The sequence below is a fragment of the Bolinopsis microptera genome, chromosome 8 (assembly GCF_026151205.1).
Source record: "Bolinopsis microptera isolate Bmic1 chromosome 8, MBARI_Bmic_1.0, whole genome shotgun sequence".
NCBI classification, from domain to species: Eukaryota; Metazoa; Ctenophora; class Tentaculata; order Lobata; family Bolinopsidae; genus Bolinopsis; species Bolinopsis microptera.
In genome coordinates this window covers 5,197,850-5,213,196 of record NC_087079.1, presented here as the reverse complement: position 1 = coordinate 5,213,196, position 15,347 = coordinate 5,197,850, and the positions used below count along the sequence as shown (strand labels likewise).

At 40.6% G+C, this 15,347-nt stretch overlaps 1 protein-coding gene across 2 annotated transcripts in view; it reads right to left on the bottom strand.

Moving 5' to 3' along the window:
- Positions 1 to 14,648, bottom strand: part of LOC134820250 (neurobeachin-like protein 1) — a 162,517-nt gene extending 147,869 nt beyond the window's left edge. For both annotated transcript variants that reach the window (XM_063830476.1, XM_063830477.1), the window contains exon 1: positions 14,623 to 14,648. The gene's annotated coding sequence lies outside the window, so the exon portion shown is untranslated. The remainder of the gene's footprint in view (positions 1 to 14,622) is intronic.
- Between the last annotated feature and the right edge of the window lie 699 nt (positions 14,649 to 15,347).

Sequence of the window (15,347 nt, the reverse complement as noted above, 5' to 3'; positions counted from 1 at the left end):
TGACATTGTGAAATTTGAAACATAAGGAAATATAAACTATCCATTTTATCACTATGGGCCCTTTACTTTTCAGTCAGTGTTGCTAAATTAGTTAAAAATCTATCAAAAAGTACGCTGTGTTTGAAGAAATACGTCAAAATACGAGGTCTTCACCTCCAAAAAGTGGTTAACGGGCGCAATTTTTGTTAATGGCAAAACTTGCCTCATAAACTTTAACGGGTGATATATTTGTAGAATATTGTTTCAAATATTAGGACCGTCGACGAGTCCAACTCGGCGCGCGTCCTGCATGGTAGGTTATAAACCTACAACAACTAGTCATCCTGCATCAACAGCGCAGGTATTTGTTATTTGGCAGGAGTTGCTATTAACTTGGCAGGATTTGTTATGAAATTATCAATCCACTAGTGTAACCCGGCCTTCGGCCGGGATTTCACTGCCGCAGTTAAAAAGGGTAGGAGTAATTACCCGCTGAGTCAAAACCCGCATTAGGTGACCCAATAGTTTCTTCAACAATAATCTCATCATCAGTTATTTTTTGTGGATAATTAAGTCATTATTAGCCATGAGGCACCACATTCCATGATCATAAGGGCTGAACACCGACTATTACACCTCATCACTCCCGTCTTGAACCGCTTTCCATTTTTATTTAAATCGTTATAGAAATTAACCCTTGTTAACTCCGCACCACACCCGCCTATTATATTTGAAAACACGCATAACATTGTCGTATGAACTCTTTCTATCTCTCTCTGCAGTCCAAACAGACCCCAATTAACACTAACAGTCCCCCCTCCCCTAATAAGCTTATGGTATAACATTACAGCGAATCTTCCGGGCTAATCCAATTATGACGCTACTTAAATGCAGCTATAACATATTATACAGTAATGAGAGAGAGAGAGAGAGAGAGAGAGAGCAAGCCCCGTAACTCTTGCCGTTCTGCTCAAGCTATTTTATGTAACATTTGTGGTACAAAACCATCAATTAAACCACTTACCACCGGCCGATTTAAAAAAAATTTCTTATGGGTTTCATCAGAGTTTTGTCGGCACTATACCGAAAAAACCAGTCCCGTAACTCTTACTGTTTTTTTGTATAACCGACCGGAAATTACACACGGACACACAGACGATCAGACAGACAGACACACACACATTTTGGTGTTATTAAGGTGATTCCGCCTTTCGATCCGGATAGATTATGGCAATGTTAAAGTTAAATCGGCAGGTTTTCTATTAACTTGGCAGGATTTGTTATGAAATTATCAATCCATTCCGCCTTCCGGATAGATTATGGCAGTGTTAAAGTTAAATCGGGAGGTATAACATACCATTACCACGGTTGTGCTGTCTATAGAAGTATAAAAAGCTAGGGTCTAATTTAAATTTGTAATTATCACCGGACGTGAGACGTATATTACTACTACTACTAGTAGTTGTACTACTATTATAGTATACTTCTCAATCTATAATTCCTCGAATATTCCCAGACCACGGTTTGAATATCAAATCAGCCGGACCGCAGTCATATCAGACCGCATCACCGCATCAAGGGCCCCGACAGTTGGTTTCAACTGTGGGGCCCTTTTACTTTTAGAACAATCTGGAAGATCGACTGTAAAGTGATTTGTTTTGTTTTAAAGACCCGAGGGCCACCCTTAAGGGCTTTGAAACCGGTTTATTAAGTACAATATAATATAAAAATAAATACTGAAATCGTAACATTCATGTCGATTCTAACTGAAATAATATCATCTGTAGTTTAAATAATATTACTTACTATCACTTAATTAAGAAATATGATATTGATAATATAATAAAATAAATATCTCTCTTATTTCCACACTAATTCTCACACCAAGCTTTAATTCACACATCAAAACTTTAAATTTTATCATATTACAAATGTCCTAATATATACGTTTCTTATCTTAAGTTAAAAGTCAGGGGTGCAGCCGTTGAACTTAAAGTAATTGATCACGCTGGATCACGATGTTACTTTATCAAAATCAGCTGGCCGTTTAGAAATGATTGCTGAGCTCTGTGCAGGTTGTGTGTCATGTGGTACTGTGTAGTGTGTGTGTGTGTGTGTGTGTGTGTGTGTGTGTGTGTGTGTGTGTGTGTGTGTGTGTGTGTGTGTGTGTGTGTGTGTGTGTGTGTGTGTGTGTGTGTGTGTGTGTGTGTGTGTGTGTGTGTGTGTGTGTGTGTGTGTGTGTGTGTGTGTGTGTGTGTGTGTGTGTGTGTGTGTGTGTGTGTGTGTGTGTGTGTGTGTGTGTGTGTGTGTGTGTGTGTGTGTGTGTGTGTGTGTGTGTGTGTGTGTGTGTGTGTGTGTGTGTGTGTGTGTGTGTGTGTGTGTGTGTGTGTGTGTGTGTGTGTGTGTTTGTGTGTTTGTGTGTCTGAAGTGAAGTGAGCGGTGAAGTGAGCGGTGACAGTTATTATGATGCACCGAGATCAAGTTTTGCATTAGACTTGTAAATATTTATTGAAAATAAGCTGGGAAGACACGTTATATTTAAGTTTGTTTCAGTGATGGCAAGCAGTGGAATTTTGAAAAATACTGATTGTCTAAAAGTGTTACTACCGTATGTAAGTATGATCAGTTACACGAGTGGGCCTTGACACCATGGTTGTACAAATCCGTATTTTTCATAAACTGCGATAAGATTTTTCCCTGCTACATCTTTTTCGTGTTTTACTAAATCAACATTATAGTCACCGGTAAAAACGATGTGTTTACGAAAGTGCAGATCAAGACTTCGAATTGGATTATCTAGAATTTCGGTAAATTTGTCAATACTCCTGGAAGGAGAGCGATAAACATTAACTAACATTTTAGTTTTGTTGAAGCCTTTGCAGTTGTGAATCTCCCCGTTCAAGTCACCATCTCCCTCAAAATTTGGCCTAAAAGATTCAATTTGTTCCCGATTACAGACCCGTTTGTTGATATATATTGTTAAACCCCCTCCCCTGCCTGTTTTCCTTACAGGGTCTTGCTGGATAGGCTCGTAGAAATTTTGCAAAATAAGGTCAGTAATCCCGTTCGGTAATTTATTCAGAGTACAGTTGGTTTCATTAAAACTTAAAATATCGAAATTGCTATATTTGTCGATCTCCTCCCGGAAGTAGCTGATGTTATTATGTAGTGATCTCACATTTAGAGAAAAAATCTTGAGCTCGTTGCGATTCGCAGATTTTACGTGCGTCGGCTGCTTGTATTCACAGCCCTGTAAGAAAGAAGATAGTTCGTTCCAATAATCCATTACAGTATCAAAGCTTGACTACTGTAATGCACTGTATGTTTGCCTACCGATGAAGTCACTGAAAAAGCTCAAATCTGTACTGAATGCTGGAATACGATTCATCTATAACATCGATGACCGTGATGTAGATCTTCTCGAATACTACAAAAAAGCACACATTCTCCCCATTGAAGAACGAATAAGTTTCAAGATATGTCTTCTGGCGTACAAGGTTATGTACAGCCAAGCACCACCATAATATCTGTCTGATCTTCTTCAGATTGACTCCCAGGCAGCATATTCTAAAACACGGCAACTGTCTGGTAATGACTTAAGGTTTAAGGTTAGTAGACTCAGCAAAATCAGGCTAGGTGATAGGAGGTTTAGCAACGCAGCCCCAAAACTCTGGAACTTGCTACCGTATACGGTAAGAAAAGCTAACAACATTGATATTTTAAACGGGCTTTAAAAACCCATTTTTTCAATCATTTAGAACATACCTAGTCGTATTTATATTCGTGTTCTTTTTTCTTTTTTAGAAAGTTCCTAGAACCTGGCCTTAGTTTGTACATTATTCCATGGGATTTTTTAACTGCCATGAGTTGTGTGTATAGTTACACTTACACGGAGAGACTAGACTGCCATTTTCCATACCCTGGCTTGTTTTTATTTTTTTAACCTGTATCCTTGGCCGGTACCACATGATTGCAGAGTTGGTAGCACATGCTTCGGCAATCTACCTGTACCTCAGTGAACCGGTGGGTGAACGGCAGCTTGCTTGCAAGCTGTTGGGTACAGGGTGATGTAGTGTGCGAGTTCCCTTAATTGGGTGCGACAATACTCAGGGAAATCGGACTGGGGATCCGTCGGCCTGGTCTACTACCTTCGAGCAACTCATTAAATGATTGTGTGGTATTGACGGGGATGCAGGCCACAGTTTGTGTTTGTTGTTTTGATCTACAAATAAAGAAGAGTGTATAATAAAGTTCAATTAATTAAATTCTTTTGAATAAATAAAGGTAACCAATATGTGTCGAGATTATTATTTTTCTCTTATAGTTTAATCCATCTGATGTCTGATTGTACCACCATGTCTGTCGTATATAGTTTTTAAAAGTTAGTGTTACCATTAAGCAGCTTAAAGGAAAATGAGAATTTCTTTTGTTGGAGAATTCTTAATTATTATAGTTTTCTCTTTGTTATGAGAGCCGCTCTGACATTAGTAGCTAGTACCATTCTTGGTTACTAGTTGCTAATATGAGCGGGATATAAATACTTTGTTATTATTATTATAAAGGGTCTCAATAAGAGGTCTCGACTGCCTAGGCGTCAAACCTTGGCAGTCGGTAGTTTTCCTCTGGCCCGGGATCAGCTGACCCTAGGGACCAGAGGGGAAAGGTGTAGAGACTATGTGTATCTACAAATCTTTCGAGGTTGTTTTTACAAGAGACAGGGCTTGCTACGCAAGGGAAGAAAACCGGGAGAAACAATCACAAATTATACAAATAAATATTATAAAACCTAGCAAAAAGAAATTCAAACAATCCTACACTACTACAAATGTTATTATTATTATTATTAATCAGAGCAACCCTCGTGATCATCTAGCTTATCTCCTATATCATTTATTAAACAATCTCTGTGGTACGGGTTGAATGAAATTTTGTCCGACTCTGTGCAGTAGTTCTCGTTCAGATCGATGCAGTTTACATTCAAACCTGCAATATTCTCCTCGCAACACTTCACACATCCTAAAACACCTCTGTAGCATGATGTTTAGTTGCTTTACATGTTACACAACAAAGTAATGGATGAAATTCTTTGTTAAACGTATTTTACAAGTGCCACATTTCTTAGAATTGGTCGGTGGATCTACTTGATTAGCTATAATACTGATAATATTTAATATTTCAAACTTGTAATATAGTTTCTATAGAACTAGGAAAGATTCTTAATGCGTGTTAGAAAATATTGTATCCTTAATAAGAATATTATATTTCCAAGAATCCACTTTCAGCATCGTTTTGGACCACAAAAGCATTAACTATTTATTATCACCTAGGAGATTGCACTGGACTTTTAGTTAGTCATCGCATGTTCATATTATAATTATTGATTTTTATCATTGTTCTATATAAGTATATACTATACAAATTATAAAATAGCTCTCGGCTTGCCGATTGAGCACTGTAAGCAGACGACGCCACCCACAATTAAGTATACTATATACTGTTGTGCGTTATTTTAGTTATTTTTTATATCATATCATCTTTTGTAGCCATTTTCCTTACGTGTTTCCATTTCCAAAATGGAACAATATACAACCACTTGTGAGCACTTAGAAGAGTGTCTATCAAATATCCCCGACTCCGAAGATGCTGCCATACTTGGTGACATGAACGCGCGGACCGGCACATTGAACGACTTCCTTATACCATGCGAGTCTAGAGACCTTCAAGTTGAACTCGATCCTCCCCAGCATTCTATATCTCCTACTGAGGTAGCTTCTAGAAACAACCAAGATCGGATTCTCAACTCCAACGGCAAACCCTTCATTGAGCTACTCCAGACAACTGGAATGATAATCCTAAACGGAAGGACAATTGGGGACATATTTGGCAGTCCAACTTGCATTCAAAGAAATGGAGTAAGTACGGTCGACTACATTTGCGTGTCCCACAGCCTTCTTCATCGGGCAAGGTTCTTCAAAGTTGGTGACCTCACCCCTTATTCTGACCACAGACCAATATCCACCACTTTAACCACTAACATAAGGAACATTGTGATGGCTGGCGACATCTCGAATGAAATGGAGCTCAAATTCGCATCGATCCCGAAGCCATTCAAGTGGACCAAAGATGCCTGCTCTGGACTTGGTACCACAGAAAAATTCAAGTCAGCCCAGAACACCGCTCAATTCAAAGAAAAAGTTGATTCTCTTCTTCAAACTGATATTTCCTCCCCTGACGACATTCGCAGTTTCAATGAAATTGTGATTGCCACCTTTACTAACCTGGCAAGTCAAGTTACCACCCAGAAAAGTGGAAAGCCCAGTACTAACAAAAACAAATGGTTTGATTGGAGTTGTAGGCATGCTAAACGATTAGTCTGTAGAGACGAAAGAGCCAAGAATAACACCCACATCGATCCTATGCTCGTGGAATCCAACCGAGCAAGATTTTACCTCCGTAAGAAAGAATACAGGGCACAAACACGAGCTAGAAAGGGAGCTTACCTATACAAACTTAACGAGAAAATCAACCACAGCAACAACATCAACTGGGCTGCTTTAAAAGACCTCTCGTCCGCTTGCAAGGACCCTGATACATTCGACATATATGACCTGGTCGCATTTCACAAGTTCTTCAACGACCTATACAATCAAAAGTGCAAGGACCCCTCACACGGTGGACTACAAACGAACACTTCGACCAACGAAGCTGGTGAACAGGGAACCGAGTACCACCTCGAGCCATCAGTCGAACTTGAAAAACTCAACACAGAGTTTACTATCCAAGAACTGGAGAAAGTCACCAATAAGCTCCAGAATAACAAAAGCGTTTCATGTGATCTTTCATCTTATCTCCAACGAGATGCTCAAGAGCTCCAAACTCGGTCTCCAAAAAGTCCTTCTGAAACTATTCAATGGTTGCCTAACGCAAGGAATCTACCCCTGGAACTGCTCAATAACTACCCCCCCCCCCCCCCTACACAAAAAGGGGGACAAGCAGAACCCCGATAACTATAGAGCAATCACAGTAGGAAGTTGCCTTGGAAAACTCTTTGCATCCCTCCTCCTTGATAGGCTGATCGAATTCCGTAAAGTCGTCTGTCCCGACTTCCCTCACCAACTCGGATTCAGAGCTGGTGCCCAGTGCTCTGACCATATCCTTACAACGATCATCGAGAAGTACACAAAGAAGCTGAAGAAGAAAATATTCGCTTGTTTCGTGGACTATCGTAAGGCGTTCGACACAGTCTGCAGGGAGGCTCTCATGTATAAACTCAGTAGACTTGGTATCGGAGAAAGCTTCTTCTCTTGCCTCCAGAACATGTACAGCAACTCAGTTACCCGTATCAAACTGAGCAAGAAGCTGTCGGACACCATCGATGTCACCATTGGTACCGAACAGGGGCATCCAATGTCGCCGGAGCTCTTCAAAGTATACATTTATGACCTCTCCATTAGCTCCTGTCCTATTGAGCAATCTTTTGTTGAATCTTTTGTTGATCTAGGCCTTCAACAATGTGTGTTAACACCTACCCACTGCAAAGGCAAAACACTTGACCTATTGCTCACAAACTCTGTGTCAAATATTAATGACCTAATGGTAGGTGAGAGAGATAGTGCTTGCAAGTCTGACCACTTCCCCATCAATTTTAAGATCAACGTTAAAGTTGGTAGGAAGAAGCCAGTCAGGCGTATGTGCTATAACTTTAAGACTGTGAACTGGGAGAGGCTAAACCATGAACTCCGACACACGAATTGGGATGCATTGCTCAATGGCACAGAACCTGAAATTGGATGGAAAAAATTTAAGGACAAACTTTTTAATGTCACAGATAAATTTGTTAAAAAATGCTCTGTCAAGACTGATGGCCAAGATCCATGGTTTGACTCGGAGTGTTATGATGCATGGCGTAAGAAAGTGAGATTACATAAAGAAAGGCATAAAAGTGATAGAGCTGAAATTGCATTCTCCCTTGCTAGGAAAAATTTCAAAAATGTGGTTGCTCAAAAAATGAGGGAAACATTAAATGAATCTGATGATAGTGCTTTAATAACAAAAAAATTTTGGTCCTATGTCAAATCGAAGACAGCTAGTCAGCGGATCCCTGAGTTTGTAAGCCACAAAGGCACTGTCCGCAACTGCCCTGAAGACCAGGCCAACCTATTTAATGACTTTTTCTTCGAGCAGTTCTCTGAGGCATCAACTTATGACATAGATATAGATTACTCTAATGATTGGCGCTTTGATATTGAATTTGACCACAGAAGGGTTCGCAAAATCCTTTCCAATATTAATGCTAATAAAGCTTATGGACCTGATGGTATCCATGGGAAACTTTTGAAAAACTGTGCGGTTGGGCTCGCATACCCTATATCAATACTTTTTCATTCATGCTACAACATTGGGACACTACCAAGGGAGTGGAAACTGGGGCACATTGTACCAATATTCAAGAAAGGGGATAAACATGAGGTTTCAAATTATAGGCCAATTTCTCTTACATGCTTAATCACAAAAGTTCTTGAACGCATAATAAGAGATGAGTTATTGGCACTTACTAATGGCATGATCAATGACAAACAGCATGGTTTCCGAGCTGAGAGATCTTGTGCAACTAATCTTGTAGGACTGTGCGACAGCCTAGCGCTCTCACTGAATGAAAATATGAGAACAGATGTAGTCTACTTTGATTTTGCCAAAGCATTTGACTCGGTTAACCATGATCTTATATTATTTAAGCTAAAGAGCAAATTTGGTATTGATGGGAGGCTACTGAAATTCATCACTGATTATCTAAGAGACAGGCAACAACAGGTCTTGATAAGTGGCAAGTTTTCTTCTATGAGAAACGCCCAGTCTGGTGTACCTCAAGGGTCAATTTTGGGACCATTGCTGTTCATTATGTTCATTGATGATATATCAGTGGGGATTTCACCAGGCACACAACTGTCACTGTATGCCGATGATACTAAAATTTGGCGTAAAATTGTTTCGGAGTCTGATATCCTGCGACTGCAGAAGGACATTGATTATCTCCATGACTGGTCACTTTCTAATAAAATGAGATTTCATCCCGACAAATGTAAGGTCCTCACCGTCGCAGGAAGGATATCCGAAACAGTTTCCCTCCTTAGTGTCCTACCACTCTTTAACTTTGTATACTCCATGGGAAGAATCACACTTGACTATGTTGATCATGAAAAGGATCTGGGTGTAATTGTGACATCAAATCTCGATTGGAAAGATCAGTGCTCCAAAGTCCTTTCTAAGGCAAACCAAAAATTAGGCATGGCGAGAAGAAATTGTTATTTTGTCCAAGACGTAAATCGTCGTAGAGTACTGTATCTCACTTTAGTGAGGAGCCTATTTGAGCATTGCTCGGTTATATGGAGACCAGTCACAAAATCCCAGATAAGCAAGCTGGAGGGCCTCCAAAAGCGTGCTATTAAGTGGATTCTTCACGAGGAGTATATGAGTTATCCACCATCCACATACATTCAAAAATGCAGACAGCTGAAGATTATGCCGATTGAAGACCGCTTTGACTTCTTGGATCTCATCTTCTTCTTTAAAATCGTGAAGCAACATATACCTGTCACTTTACCCTCATATTTGCAACCATTTCAAGGCCACTCAAGGCTCAGAAATAGTCACATGGACTCTCTATGTTTTGTAAGCTCTATCTCACCTCGAGCAAGCTCCAACGCTTTTGCCAAGAATTTCTTCTATAGGACCCACACTAAGTGGAATCACATTCCTCTAGATATCCGTGAGATATAGAGTATCACTGATTTTAAAAGTAAACTTTCCACTTACATGTGGGGGAAAATTATCCCGGTGGATTCGGACTCTGAACTTGACTATTCAATAGAAACAAATCCGTAAAATAGTTTATTCAAAATTATCTATTCTTGCTGTCTGCATTCACATATTTCTCAATTTCATCTCACAGCACAATATTTTATGAATTGATTGAATTGGTGTGTGATTTTGTTTAAAGTAACTTATTACAATTTTATAAGGGCCCATGCTTGTGCAGGAGCTGCATTTGCACTCAATATCTGTGTTTTGGTGACCCTCAGGTCCTTTGGTTACATACATTTTGTCCGAGACAATTTCAACTTTGACAATCCATGCTTAGAGGACAATATTATATTTAACTAATTCATTGTGTAAACTTGTATGTAATTGACTGATTTGAAAGATTTCAATAAAAAAAAAACTAGCAGCTCTTGAGGACTTGTCAATTCCAGAACTGAGCGGCTTCTCGGTCAGCCATCTTCTGTGGGCAGACGACCTGATACTTTTGGCACTCGACGCCAAAATCCTGCAGAAACAACTTGATTGCCTGCACGAATTTGCAAGTAAATGGGAACTGTCAATTAACATCGACAAAACCAAAATCATGGTATTCAACTCGAGCTCTCGTTTGCTGAAGTGCTCCTACGGGTTCAAACTAGGGAACCTGGACATCTCATCGGCCAAATCTTACTGCTATCTAGGCATTCAATTCAGTCTCAACGGTTCATTTAAAGGTGCCATGAACGAACTGAGGAAAAAAGCACTAAGAGCATTTTTCTCGATCAGACGCATGGTCGACACTCGAGCATTAACAACAAAAACCATGCTCAAGCTTATAGACAGCCTCGTTAAACCAGTCGCTACGTATGCCTGTCAGATATGGCTACCGTGTACAAAAATGGCAAAGGAGATGGCTTGCGCTGATGGTTCAAGACAGAACCTTGCTAGAGCTGCAACAAAGGACGCACTTGAGACAACACACCTGAAAATGCTGAAGTGGGTGCTCGGCTTACACAAGAAAGCTAACAACAACTTCTGTTACGGAGATACGGGCAGGTTACCATGGGCCCTGTCGGTACTACCACAATGCCTGAGATACTTCGACAGATTGTCTCAGACATCACCCAACGTGAGCAGCGTCAACTTTCTTGTACATCAGACATTCCAAGAGCAGAAGAATCTAAACCTCTCTTGGTATAAGACCTGGAACTCGATCGCTCAGTCTGAATCCAAAGCGGCCAAATTCGCTCGATCCGACCAACGCAGAGCAGAAGGAACGACCTCAACTGCACATGGAAATTTGGTCGATCACTTTGTAAAAGATTGGAGAACAGATTTAGCATCCCAAAAGAAAATGCAATTTTACTGCACTATCAAACAGGTATTCGGAGAGGAGCAGTATCTCAATCTAAAGAATAGTCAATGTCGCATGCACATAGCAAAAATCCGCTCCAGTAGCCATGACCTTCTTATTGAGAGAGGGAGATACACAAAAGAAACTGGAACGTGGACGAGAGCCTGCAGATTCTGCTGCAACAAGGAGAACGTTCAAGGCTTAGAATATTTCCCCTTTTTCGAAGGAACAATCATTGAAAATGAAGAACCCTGCCTCACCGAATGTCCAATGTACCACTCAGCGAGACTCTCACTGTCGGAAAACCTTAAGAGTCTTTTGCTGCTCAAGGAATACGGAGCTATCATGAATTCTGCCCATGTGCAAGAACTGGGCAAATTCCTTTGCAACTGTCACCGCATCAGGAACCCGAAAAAGACGCCAATACTGCCTGTCACCCCATCAGGACTACCAACTCAACAGACATAATACAGATCAACCATCATTATGCAGATTTCACGATCTGTTGTACGAGCATGGAACACTAGTGATTACTGTTTCCAGTACGTTGTGACTGTGAGTGGGAGGACTGTTCGAGTATGAATGTGTCTTTTGTGGACTCGAATACTGATATCGTAGTTTAGTGATCATTGAAGTTGCCTTTTACTACTTCCTCTTATGTTAAATTATTATTTCAGCAATTATTTCTATTTCGGTTGTTTGTACGGGAGTTAAATTTTAAGTGATTTTGTTTCAAATTTTCATGATTCTTGAAATTCGAATTTTACTTACTCTAGGTATGTTATTCATTCATGTATAGTCGAGACGATGGTGTTACGTACGTTTTGGTACGTTTTGGTGAGTTTGGCAGGGCGTGCGCAGGACAACTGCATCGAGTGCGTCCTCCTCCAGCTCAGCATTGAGTTATCGTTTGTCGGAGTGTAGCCCGGAACCGGTGGTGTGTCTGGGTACTGTTCCATAAATCTGCCTAGACCAACTTTGAAACTGTCTAGCAATGTGATACTCCGGAGCTCCGATGGGAGCACGTTGAAGAGCTGAGCTGCTCTAACTCTAAAGCTGTTGTCGTAATCTGTTCTTACCGACAACTGTGCGTTTTTGTTCATGGCTGGGATCTCTGCCTTAATACCATGCCTTTGATGAGACTTGAACTTGAAGCCCGTATCGTTCGGAGCATGTTCATTAAGAATTTTCCATACATGAATAATAGAATAACGCTCTCTCCGCCTCTGAAGGGACATCAAGTTAAGCTTCTTCAGCCTGTCCCAGTACTGGAGATCACGGCAGCCAGATATCTTTCTATTAATGGATCTCTGTACAGTCTCCAGCTTTTGTATCTCTGTGACTTTTGTAGGGTTCCAGACTGGACAGCAGTACTCTAGCTTGGAGCGAACCATGCTTTTGTATAAAGTCAGCATGACTACTTGTGACCGGTCTCTAAAGGCACTCAATGTCCAAGCCGCCATTTTTCTAGCTCCTTGAACTGTCTTCTCAATGTGAGGACCCCATGACCTACTGCTGCTAACATACACTCCAAGGTCTCTGACAGTTTCCTGTGGTGATATTGCGTGTCCTTTTGGTGTAGTATACTCAACAGTCTCTGGGTAGAACGGGAGCTCTCTTAGAGCTTTTGATCCATTCAGGGGGTAGTTTACAACCTCAAACTTCTGTTCGTGTAGCTCCATGTTGTTAACACGTGACCACTCGATGACTATGTTGAGATCATCTTGCAGTAACTCCACACTACTCATTCCTCGGATAGCCCCAATCAGCTTTGTGTCGTCTGCAAAGCTGAATCCGTTACTATAGCTAATGCTGTTCAACAGATCGTTGATGTACAGGATAAATAGGATCGGTCCTAGGACTGTCCCTTGTGGCACCCCACTTGCCACTGGCTGGAAGGATGATTTGCGACCTTCAACAACGACTGTTTGTTTTCTGTTTAGCAAAAACTCTTTGATCCACCTTAAAGCCTGACCACCAATTCCGTATCGACCAAGCTTGGCTAGCAGCACTGCATGGTCGACCTTGTCAAAAGCTTTGGCAAAGTCGAGGTAAATCACATCAACTTCTTCATCAATGTTGAGTGATTTATAGATCTGTTCGATGTGACTGAGAAGCTGCGTCATGCAACTCCTCTTTTTTCTGAACCCATGCTGGTTCGTATTGATCATCATGTTCTCTTCCAAATGACGAACCAGGTTTTTTCTGATTACACGCTCAAATGTCTTTATGATGTGCGAGGTTAAAGACACTGGTCTATAGTTTGCTGGGTCCGTTCTGTCCCCCTTCTTATAGATAGGGGTGATATATTGGGTCTTTAATTCCGCTGGTATATACCCACTGCTGAACGATTCCTGACAGAGGAGTGTTAGCGGGTCTGCAAGTTGTTCTTTGCAGGCTGTGAGTATCCTAGCAGGAATCTCTCCGTCAGGTGCGGCCGAATAGGGATCCAGTTCTCCTAATGCTTTAATGATATCTTTTCTTGTGAAGCTTAGCTCGTTGAATCCGGAATCCAGTCCCTGAGGTAATCCTTGGCTCTTCATACATTCATCAATATCGGCACTCATAGGGTTACTAAATACCTTCTGTATTTTCCTCTGACTCTGTAATAGTGTCCAGTTTGTCGACACTAGCACTAAGTGCTTGTTTCGGAATCAGTTTCAGTGAGCCTTGTTTTGGAGGGTTTGATGAAAGCAGCATATCCTCCAATTCATTCTTTTCCAGACACACGTGGCACATCCAGACAAATCCTTTTGGATTTGTTTCACTCATACTCGTTGCCTTTTTCTTCAGCTCCTCACAGTCGTGACTTCCCAATAGGCACAATCTGCAGGTGAAAAGAGGCGTGGATTCCAGTGTGTTCTGGTACACTAACTTGCAGTCACTGCATTCAGCTTCAAATAGTGACTCTATCTTCAGGATTATTCTGTCAGTCAGGATATCCTGGTTTCGATAAAGCTTTTCCTTACCATCCTCTGACCTGGCTTTGAGTCCAACTAATTTTGCACAAGCCTCTAGCTGCTGGGCATTGCACTTCTTGACGTTAGTTTTATTTTCACCATAAGGCAGTGAAGGACTATAGCTCGCAAGGGCTTTCTTGGCGTGCTCATCAGCTATGTTTGCAAGACCTCCAAGCACAACTTTCTGATTCTCTAGTATCGCTGGCATTTTCAAAGAGCAGTACCCAGACACGATGTAGGATGCTGGATCCAGCCGGGTCTGAAAAGATGTGCGACAGAAACTTGAAAGCAAGTTACCCTTGTAGTAGGGTAGGGGTTATTGGGTAGGTTTTGAAATAACTGATTGATCACGATTTTTCTTCAAATAACACAGACAGCGTAAATTCTTCAAGCTAAACTGCGTTCAAACGATAACAGCAATGAAATATCCAGCTCCCTTTTAGGGCACTCAACACGAATACGTACCCGTAGTATAGAGCTCTTCAACACGGCAATTGCTATAGCGTGACCCGCCGAATCATGTTGTCACACCTCAAATTATTTGTTATATAGTAGTGTTGAAAGTATTAAAACTGTTAGTGCCATCTCAGACAACTTTACGTTTAATTCCGTTTAATTCCGTTTAATTCCGTTTAATTCCGTTTAATTCCATTTCATAGTTATGTATTTTAGTCACTATAATATATTTTAACACGCATTAATCAATCCACTTTCAGCATCTTTTCACCTCACAAGCATAATCTATTGTATATATATTTCCAAGAATCCACTTTCAGCATCGTTTTGGACCACAAAAGCATTAACTATTTATTATCACCTAGGAGATTGCACTGCACTTTTATTTATTCCTTTCACGTGCCACATGACAACTGAAAAACTTCCAATCATTTTTTAAGCTCCACAGTCCACACCTCATGTTTGTAATTGATTTGTCACGTGCCATTATATTTATATAGGAAAGTTTAGAATTATCTGAAAGTTGGTTTTCATTTTTGTTGGTTTTTATTTTAGTTCATCTCTTTTAAGTTACCAAGTATCACAGTGCTGGCAAGCATGACCGTGCCTCTTATATTCACTGAACTATTTACCCCCTTCATTATTATACCCCCTTTACTATTTACCTCTTTTACTATTTCCCCCCTTTACTATTTACCCCTTTACTATTTACTCCTTTACTATTAACCCCCTATACTAGGAGGTGCACGATAAAAATAAACTTGCTCGGATTTTAAAAATTTTTGTACCACTGTTTTCTA